The sequence below is a fragment of the Platalea leucorodia genome, assembly GCF_965183815.1.
Source record: "Platalea leucorodia genome assembly, contig: HAP1_HAP1_SCAFFOLD_163, whole genome shotgun sequence".
NCBI lineage: Eukaryota > Metazoa > Chordata > Aves > Pelecaniformes > Threskiornithidae > Platalea > Platalea leucorodia.
The window spans coordinates 111,614-119,409 of NW_028121384.1; the positions used below are offsets into that span (position 1 = coordinate 111,614).

The following is a 7,796-nucleotide window of genomic DNA, read 5'->3' on the forward strand; positions in this document are numbered from 1 at the left end:
TGCTGTGCTTGAAGGATGCTGTCCTTGAAGACAAGGTGTATCCGGGCACATTGTGAAAATGAGCGGTCTGTTCCTTGGCTGTACCATCATGGGTGTGACGTGCTTTGTGTTCACACAATGCCTGCAGCTGCTGGGTAGAGGAGGAGCAGACCTTGCCTCTCTGATGGCATCTGATGGCTGATACCTCTGACTGACGGCATCAGTCACTGGCACACAGGCAGCAAATCACACTCCCTGCGATGCCATCTGGGCTGTCTGTCACACACCCGCCCTGAATGGGAATTGCTTTCCTGGAGGTCCTCTGCTGTTCCTGCAAGCCCTGGCATCTCCTGTAGCTCTGGGGGCCTGGATTTGAACATTAAATTGCGTTGCTGCCCTAAATCCTGTTAGGCAATGTGGGGCTGTACCTGAGACAACTGGCAATGTAGTTAGTGGAGACCTGGTAAATACAGCGGAAGGAGAAGAGGGAGATTGAGCTCTCCCTATGGCGCATCCCTCCAGTTGTTCAGATGAATAACTCTGTAAGCTGCCCTGAACATAATAAGTTCAACTGCCCTTCTTTTGGGCATCAGCTCTCCTTTCAGAAGGCCAAAGGAAATTCTCAACAGCCTCCAAGAGGATGCCCCCGGATCCTGCCCTGTCTGTATGAGCTGCTCCATTTCAGTTTACAGTTCCCTGCCCATGTCTGGGACCACCCCTGGCACCTCAAATGTCACCAGACATTTGCATCTCACTCCTCGCATCCCTCTCCAATGATAAGCATGGGAGCTGAGACAGGCCACTCACATGCAGGTGCTTGTGTTCTGCACAGCTGAAATGAGGCAAGAGGAATCCCACCTCCTCTGGGTTTGTGGCAGGCATGGGAGGGAGCTGAGTCCCTTTCCACCACCAGCACTACAGATCCTGATTGAGATGCCTCAATTGACTCTGTGAATCCCTTCTTTCAGAAAGTGTAAATTTTTCTGTCACTGTCTAGGTGTCCTGTCTAATGATGGGACAAGGAAAGGTGATTCTCATGCCCAAATCTTTTCCTCATAGGAGAAATGACAGTGCTAGGAATACTTGCCTCCCCTCAGCTGAGAGAGGGAACATCAGTGATGCCTTCAGCCAGTTTCACAGCATGTTCCCCTGGAGCCCCAGGGACACCTGGAGGGAGCCCAGAGGGGAAAGAGAAAGTGGTGCCTTGGGCTGGGCCTCTGCTGCTGAGCTGGGCTGGGCTCCTGGGATGGAGGGAGCTGCTGGCAAGTGTGCAGCCCTGCAGAGAGACAGCTGTGCCCAGGAGCAGCTCCTCTGCAAAGCGCAGCAGGGCTGAGGGCACTGCCTGCAGGCACCGAGGGGAGAGGAGCGAGGCAGAGAGAGGTTAAAGGCATTTGGGAGTGGGAAGATGCTGAGAGCTCACCAGGAGAGAAATCTTCACAGACAGAAAGTCTGTGGCTGCAGGGCATTGTGTCTGCAGATCCTGGTGGGATCTCCTAAAGCTGGCATGTCGCACAGGCTGTGAGATATGTAAGTACCACTCTCAGAGATTCTCTGGTGTAGAGGCAGAGGATGTGCTCCAGAGCAGGGACTCCCTGCTGCACCATCAGAGGGAAAGAGCAGGATGGCTGCCTTCTCCCAGGGATGGCTGCAGGGGTGTAAAGGTGGGTGTGCAGCCAGGGGTGCCCAGGGCTGTCCTTCCGAGCAGGGTCCCTGCACCCCAGGGGCTGTGTGCTGGGGCAGGGACTCTGCCGCCTGCCAGGGTCAGCACGCAGCCTGTCCGAGGAATTCACCACGGTGCTGCAGGGAGAAGCTGTGGGTGGAAAGAGTGACCCCCAACAAGGCAGGGTCCTTCTGCTGTTGAGAGGGTGCTGCATGGGTCAGGGCTGCTCACAGGCCCAGATCACCCCCAGAATATTTCCAAGGGGATGTCTCAAGGAGAAGATCAAGGCAGGGATTAGTAGAACGATAAGGAGATTTTCTGAGTGTGTCTTTTGAGTTTCCTATTCCAGGGGGTAGGGAAGGGGAGAGAAAAAGATCAATGGAAAAGGATCTCTGAAGTTTTAATAAGTCACTGAGACTCCTGAACTGCAATACTGAGTGATCAGTAGGTCTGTCAGAAGCCACGTAACATGCCTTCAGCCACTGCTCTGCCTATGGACAGCACCAGCATCACCTCTGCTGGACCCATCAGGGTTCTTCTCACCTGCCCTTTTCCACCTGCAAACAGGAACATGCACCCAGCCAGTGCCCTGCAAACAGGCAGGTTTCTGGAGGGCCAGGGTGAGTGCACAGAGACTGGGATGAGGTCTGTGAGCACTGACAGGGAAAAGACATGGGACAGGGAAACACTTCCCAGGGTGAGAATCTTTAGGCAGCAAGGATATGATCTGGGAATGAGAGGAAACAAAAACCAGAAGTATGTAGGAGGCAGAACGCAGAAAACTCCATTTGATCCCTTCCAGTGCAGACCCCTTCCTCTGAGCAAGTCCCCTTGCCTCCTCTCCCACCCACCAAAGCCTCTGCCCTCAGGGCTGGGGGCTCCAAGGCGTGAACCACCTCCTCTGCAGCCAGAGCTCCAGCAGAGCCGTGGTGCAGCTCTGCAGCCACGGGCCCAGTTCCCTCTGCAGAGCACAGGGGCTGAGAGCAGCTGCCCGGCAATGGTGGTGTCTGGGAGGTGGCGTGCACAGCTGGGGAAGGGGAACGCTGTCTGAGTGCCCCAATGCCTCTGCCCTGGCCTCTCTCAGGCAGATCCTCAATGTATATTTTTCCTTGTTTCTCCACTTGTCTTTATGATTGTTATGTCATTCTTGCTGCCAGGATCCCTGGGGCGGTGGAGTTTCATCTGCAGAGTCACACACTGATTTTGTGGGTCCTTTCATGCATTTGTGTCCATGGGAACAAGTGTCCCAGCTTTCCTCTAACCTTTGTGGCTGTGTGCAATGCAGTGTGTGGGACTGAAGAATAAGCTGGTTTTCCCTTGATCAGATGCCATCATTAGGAGACTTGGCTATCTCCCTGAGGTTTTCTTCCCAACTTCCCTCCAGGTTGCAATCCTGTCCTATAGCACCTTTGTGTTATCTGAAATCCCCATGGAGAAGTGCAGAGATGCTATGACAGAGAACGTTCTTTTGGGTTTGTAAAATGAGCCATGTGTGTCCTTGGGTGGAAGTGGGGTGCTGAGACCTTGAGAAAAGGTGAGACATTTAGTGGTCTGCACTGGATCCCTCTGCTCACAGCAGTGTCTGGTTTTTTTTTTCAGGGTAACACAAGAGTGAGATCACCCCCATCTCAAGAACAAGCCCAAGGCAGCTTGTAGGGAACAAGTCAGAGGGACAGACCAGCTCCCCTCAGTCTCCACTAAGCCACAGACAATCCTTTTGCCTCGCAGGACTCGCTCTGCTCTCCCTGAGTGCAGCAGAAATGCTGAGGGTTTCTGGCATCCAAGAAAACTCCTCAGGTGAGATGGGGGGAGTATTAAAAAACCCCAAACACTCTCAAACTGCCACCCACTATCCCCATTCCTTAGCACTGTGAGTGCAGATGCTGACAGGCCCTTCTGCATTAGGAGCAGTTTCATCTGACAAAGTTGAACACCAGGACTAGCCCCTGCCCCACCGTTCCCATGATCTCACTGCTGCAGAGCAGGGCTTACTCCTCAGCAGCCAGCGGGCAGAGGCCTTGCTCCCCACACTATGCTCAGCCAGAGCTGCAGCCACAGAGCTGAAGGAAGGTCTCCTGGAAAATGAGTAGGCGGGGTGGAGGCTGTGGTATAGCAGGGTGAAAGTGTATGAGAAAGGCTTAGATTTTGCTCAGAGAAGTCTCCCCTAACGCTTCATTGACTCTTCCTGTAGGAACAGGACCCCGTGCACAGAGGCAGCAGATGTCCAACAGCAGCTCCGTCACCCACTTCCTTCTCCTGGCGTTCACAGACAGGCGGGAGCTGCAGCTCTTGCACTTCTGGCTCTTCCTGGCCATCTACCTGGCTGCCCTCCTGGGCAACGGCCTCATCATCACTGCCATAGCCTGTGACCACCACCTCCACACCCCCATGTACTTCTTCCTCCTCAACCTCGCCCTGCTCGACCTGGCATCCATCTCCACCACTGTCCCCAAAGCCATGGCCAATTCCCTCTGGGACACCAGGGACATCTCCTACATGAGATGTGCTTACCAGCTCTTTCTCTTTGCCTTCTTGGTAGTAGCAGAGTGTTACCTTCTCACTATCATGGCCTATGACCGCTACGTTGCCATCTGCAAACCCCTGCACTACGGAATCCTCTTGAGCAGCAGAGCTTGTGTCCACATGGCAGCAGCTGCCTAGGGCAGTGCATTTCTCAGTTCTCTCCTGCACACGGCCAATACATTTTCCCTCCCCCTCTGCCAAGGCAATGCTGTGGACCAGTTCTTCTGTGAAATCCCCCACATCCTCAAGCTCTCCTGCACACACTCCTACCTCAGGGAGATTGGGCTTCTTGTGGTTAGTATCTTAGTGAACTTAGGGTGTTTTGTTTTCATCGTGCTGTCCTATGTGCAGATCTTCAGGGCTGTGCTGAGGATCCCCTCTGAGCAAGGAAGGCACAAAGCCTTTTCCACGTGCCTCCCTCACCTGGCTGTGGTCTCCCTGTTTATGAGCAGTGGCATGTTTGCCTACCTGAAGCCCCCCTCCATCTCCTCCCCATCCTTGGATCTGGTGGTGGCTGTTTTGTATTCTATGGTACCTCCAGCAGTGAACCCCCTCATCTACAGCATGAGGAACCAGGAGCTCAAAGGCGCACTGAAGAAGCTCATTCAATCCATAGTCTTTCAGCAGCAATAAGCTGCCCAGGTCTCCTCACAAGTGATTTCCAATGTATCTGAGGAACCTCCTGTGCTTTGGTCGTTTTATCTGTGAGAATTCTTTTTGTCCAGGAATGTCTGCATGCAGTCCACTTCTCCAGAGGCATGAACCCAGTCAGGCACATGTGCCTGGCCCGATGGTAGAGCTGGCCTCCCATGTCACACCTCTGTAATAAAAGGGGATTTCCTCAGTGCTGGTGTCTGGAGGTTGGGCTCTTCTTCCAAAGCTGAGGTCAGGAACAGGATAAACCATTGCCCCCGTGAGTCTGTTCTGCTGTGCTTGGTTTCTCCATGGGCTGAGGGCAGTAGGGCTCAGGGCAATGTGTTAAGGAATGGGACTGGAGGGAGCTTTCAGTTACTGGAGTGAGCCTCCCTATTTGTCCACTTGCAGCACTCTCCAATCTCCACAGGTTTATGGCTGAGTTTTGCTGCACGGCCATTTTTGCCTCCTCCTGCTGGGCTCAGGGCCTGCACTGGGGGAATGGCCAGCCCTGCTCGACCTCTCTCCTTGTCTAGACCCTGGCAGACCCCGGAGCAGGGATGTCTGCAAAACCCCACATGGTGTGCAGATAGGGCTGATTATGTTCCAGGACCTGGGGGAGGCTGTCTGAAATAGGAGGAACAGAAGGGGGACTGGGCACAAAGGGACGTCATGGAGATCATGCAAGAGAAACTGTTCCTCACACCGAATACACCCTTTGCTCCCCAGTGCCAACAAGGTACTGACAGGGGCCATGAAGCAGCTGCCAGGGGGTGATCTCCTGGAGTTTGGGGCTGCAAGAAAAGTCAAGAGCAAATAGAAGAGCGTCCATTGCTGTGTTAGAGACCAAGGCTGAACAAGCAAATGCACGGCTGCTGCTGAACGAGGGTGGTAATCTAATAAACAGGAGACAGCAATGGGTCTGAGGGACTCAAGGCCTTCTTTGCCTGAGTCTTTACTCCCAGGCCTCTGTGCTCAATTAAAGGGTTCAAGAAGGAGAGCACGTATTGGCAGGAACCTCATGAAATCCCGCAAGGACAAATGCCAGTTTCTGCCCCTGCAGGGGACTCACCCTGGCAATGGCACAGGCTGGGGGCTGCCTGGCTGGGAGAAGCCCTGTGGGAAAGGTCCTGGTGGTCAGCGAGCTGGACAGGAGGCGGTCGTGTGCCCTGGCAGCAAGGGAGGCCACCAGCATCTTGGGCTGTGTGATCAGGAGCATGGCCAGGAGATGGAGGGAAGGGATTCTCTGGAATATTCCATCCAAATTTCAGATCCTCAATTCAGGAACAATACTGGCAAGCTGGAGTGGTTTTAGCAAAGGTCCCTGAGGACAGCCAGGGACTGGAGCACTTTGCCGGTGAGGAGAGGCTGAGGGAGCTGGGCTTGTCCAGCCTTGAGAAGGGAAGGCTGAGGGGGAGCTCATCCTGGCCTGCCAGTCCCTACAAGGAGGTCATGGGGAATACAGAGCCAGGGTCTTCACCATGGTGCATGGTGGGAAGACAAAAGACAATGGGAGGAAGGTGAAAGAGAAGAGGTTCAGCCAGGACATAAGGAAACCTTTTTTCCCCATGAGCTCAGCCAAGTGCTGGAACAGGTTACCCAGAGAGGTTCTGCAGTCTCTGTCCTTGCGGGTTTTCAAACTCGGACTGAATCAAGCCTTGAACGGCTTGGGTCTGATCCTGCTTCTGAGAGGGTGGGCTGCAGCCTTCCTGAGGTCCCTTCAACCTCAGTTCTCTTACGAACCTATGAAGCTGGGCCCTGTTTCTAACTGGAGCAGAGCAGATGTTTATGGGACATGAATCCTCCCGCGCTGTAAGTGACCATCTAACCCAACATCTAGAGCAGTGAAGAGAGGTCGACACCTCAGTGTGACTCGCTCTGTGCAAAGACTGAGGAGTCCTGGGCAGGGAAGGTTCTGGGGACATGGGGCTCTGTGCAAGACACAAAAGGATCTTGTTTTAATGCCTGTAGGCCTGTCAGATGTCAGTTAATGTCAATGAAAATGGAAGCAAGAAGAACTGAAGAGAAAGATCCAAAGCAAAGAAAGATGTCAACACATTTCTCAGCTTTTCTTCAGTCTGTTGTGGTTTAACCCAGCAGCGATAATGGAACCAGAGCTGGCTTCAGCATGCAACGATCCAACACCACTCACCATCTCTCCTGCCCTGAAGGACTGTTATGCCAGGTCGAGCCCAAAGTCATGGACCAAAGGAACTCAGCAGACATTTTAGAGGGATGGCCCATAGACCAAGGGACTGATCTCTGTGTGTTTATATCAAAAGAGAGGAAAAGTGGTGGTGATTCATTGGAATGTATTGGAAAGTGTGGGACCTGGGCATGAGGTATATGGTATAGAATATGGGGTGGATACTGTCCTTGGTTTGGCTGGCATAGAGTTAATTTTATTGTTTTTTTTTTTCCTGGTATCTGGTATAATGCTGTGTTTTGGATTTAGTATGAGAATAATGTTGAGAACACAGTGATGTTTTAGTTGTTGCTGAGTAATGCTTACACTAGTCAAGGACTTTTTAGCTTCTCGTGCTCTGCCAGCGAGAAGCTGGGAGGGGACACAGCCAGGACAGCTGACCCAAACTGGTCAAAGGGATATTCCATACCATATGACATCATGCTCAGTATATAAACTGGGGGGAGCTGGCCAGGGAGGGAACCATTGCTCAGGAACTAGATGGGCATCGGTCAGCGGGTGGTGAACAATTGCATTATGCATAACTTTTTTTGTATATTCTTTTATCATTACTATTATTCTTGTTATTATTATGATGATTTTCTCTTCCTTTTCTGTCTTATTAAACTGTCTTTATCTCAAGCCATGAATTTTACTTTTTTTTTTTTTTTTCCCTCTCTATTCTCTCCCCCATCCTGCTGGGGAGGGTGAGGAGTGAGCCAACACCTGTGTGGTGTTTAGCTGCCTGCTGGGTTAAATCACGATAGTGTCTTTGGAGGGGATTTCTTTTTTTTTTGAAAGGAAGGTGTTTTCCAG

At 52.4% G+C, this 7,796-nt stretch overlaps 1 pseudogene across 1 annotated transcript; it reads left to right on the forward strand.

Annotated features, from left to right (window-relative positions):
* The first annotated feature begins 3,859 nt into the window (after positions 1-3,859).
* Positions 3,860-4,795, forward strand: LOC309603668 (olfactory receptor 14C36-like; annotated as a pseudogene). Its single transcript has one exon. The product of its transcript is annotated as an olfactory receptor 14C36-like (transcript).
* The last annotated feature ends 3,001 nt before the right edge of the window (positions 4,796-7,796 follow it).